The following is a 2,629-nucleotide window of genomic DNA, read 5'->3' as shown; positions in this document are numbered from 1 at the left end:
CTGAAAAAGAGGAAGATTTCTGCCCCCAGCCATGAGCAAAGCTCTCATTTCTCCCATCCAAGTACTAACCAGGCCCGACCCTGCTTAGCTTCTGAGATCAGACGAGATCAGGCGCATTCAAGGTGGTATGGCCGTAGACAAAGTTCTCATTTCTGAGGCAGTTTTTACCCCATTTTCATGCTATAGAGTAGTGCTCTGGGTCTGTGGTCAGTGAGGAAGCAGAACCAAGGGGAGGACCCTGTTTGCTGGCATTCATTTCCATGCAGGCTATTGTAGGCTTTGTCAATATTTATTGACTCATCTGGCTTGTTGATTCCATGCTAGTTATAGGAAGTCCAGCTTCACAAATTAAATATTGGCTGTACCACACTTTAATGGAAAGGTGACCTCCCAGCTGCTGCCCTTATCCTCTTCACCTTCTTCCCTATATCAAAATATCCAAACTGGGGCTGGGGAGATGGCTCAGTAGAATAAGCACTTGCCTGGCAAGCCCAAGTGTCTGAGTTCAATCCCCAGTTCCACCAAAAAAAAAAAAAAAAAAAAAAGAAAGAAAGAAAGAAATGAAATAAAATTAAAAAAAAATATCCAAACTGGAATTATCCCTTTCTTGGTCTCATCTGATCATCCCAGGAGCCAGCAGCTCTGTAAAGGTAAGCTCCAGCTCCCAGTCATGGCCAGTGGACCACACCTTTGCTCTGTGCTTCTAGATGTCGCCGGGCAGGTTTCCTTGGCTGGGTCTTGGCATCTGCCCTTGGCTCAACACTGAGCTCTCCAGTTGGCTCACTGATCAGTGAGTGCAAGGAGTGATTAAACTACAGTGTCATTTGGTTTGAAAAAACTAAAGCCGCACAACTGGCTTTTGCCTGCTCAGCTTTTGTGTACTCACACTTTAGAGCTGTTTGGCAGGCAAGAGAGAAGGACCTTGATCTTCCATGTTAATATGGTCACCAAAATCTACCTTCCCATGCAAAAATCTCATCTTTCCACTTATGTTTTGGATTCAAAATTTAGAGAGGCAGTAACAACTCTACAGAAAGGAGCTGGGTTTTTTTTTTTTTTTTTCTTCAGAACTGGGGATTGAACTCAGATCCTTGCACTTGCCAGGCAAGCGCTTATTCTACTGAGCCATCTCCTTGGCCCTGAGATGTCTGTCTTTAAAAAAAAGCAGAAAAGTAACAGAAGCTGTCCTATGTGTTTATCATCTCTAAATTATAGAATTGTTTTCCTATTGTTTTCTAAGATCAGAGTTCAACACATTGTATCTGTCCTTAGAACCTATAACTACCATTAAAAAAATCTTTTTTAACCTGGGCCTCTCAATTTCTTGCAATTCAATCAAATATTCAATGAAATATTTACTGAGCCCCAACAATGTGCCAAATATGATCCTAGAACAAAACATTGGTGAGGAAGAAAGGCAAGATCTGGCCTCATGGAGCATATTCCCAAGTAGGGAAGCAAATACCCATGCAACATTCTAGAAATAAGTGTTCTGAAGAAATAAAATACGGGTCAGTCAGTTTTCTGTGATAATCAACACGTAAGGAGGAATGTCTTATTTTAGCTCACAGTTTCTGGGGTTTCACAAACACGAATTTCAGTCCACGGCAGGTGGTTCCAGTGCCTCCATGCCTGCGCTGAGGTAGCACATCATGGCAGAGGATGCAGCACAGTAGATGGAAAGCTGAGAAAGAGAAGTAGGAGGGGCTTGCATCCCAATAGCTCCTTAAAGAGCACACCCCAAAAAACCTAACTGCATTCCACTAAGCCCCACCCCCTCAAAGTTCTATCCCTTCCTGATAATGCACTCGCTGGAGACCAAAACTCTAACGCATAATAGGCCTTTGGGGGACAGCCAAGATTCAAATTATCACCTATGCCAATGGGATGAAGAAGGACTAAAGAAGCTTTATTTGCTTTTATAAAATATATGAGCTATACTCTGACATGTTTATGAGACCATAGAGTAGTTCTGAGTAGAAATCAGTATTTAAAAGAAAAAAGAAAGAAAGAAAGAAAGAAAGAAAGAAAGAAAGAAAGAAAGAAAGAGAGAGAGATCAGTATTTTAGGAGACAGGTTTGATTATAGGAGCAACTTGGAGATTTTTGAGGGGAGAGGGGGGTCATTTGCAGTACCAGGATCAAACTTGGGACCTTGCACTTGCCAAACAGGTGCTTATGCTACTGAGCTATAGCCCAGCCTTATAGGAGCAACTTGGTTTTCTCCTGCTCTCCCGTACACCTTGTCTTTACCAGAGCAGATCCATTTTTCTCTCAATGTTGTGGTCCTTAGCTTGCTGTGATTTCTGGGTTGTTTTGCTTCACATATGCCATACCTATCCACTCCCAAGGAAAGTAACTCACAGGATATCTTCATATCTGATACCTTCATATAGATAAAGGTAAGAACACACTCACTTGTGTGTTCTTTAGGTATCAGTTGTAGTCCCTAAGAAATGGTTTTTGTCTCTCATATTTCTTCAAATGAATCCATTTTCTTGATTCTTTCTCTCACATATTTCTCTCTGTTTTTGTCAACAATCAAAGAGAATTTTTTGAGCCATGCTGTTATGTTGAGCTATAGAGGACTCAGGTCAACAATTTCTGACGTTGCCAGTCAAGTGGAAGAC

The sequence above is a fragment of the Octodon degus genome, unplaced genomic scaffold, assembly GCF_000260255.1.
Source record: "Octodon degus isolate 3935 unplaced genomic scaffold, OctDeg1.0 scaffold00058, whole genome shotgun sequence".
Taxonomy (NCBI): domain Eukaryota; kingdom Metazoa; phylum Chordata; class Mammalia; order Rodentia; family Octodontidae; genus Octodon; species Octodon degus.
The sequence above is the reverse complement of the archived record's forward strand: the minus strand, read 5'-3'. Positions refer to the sequence as shown.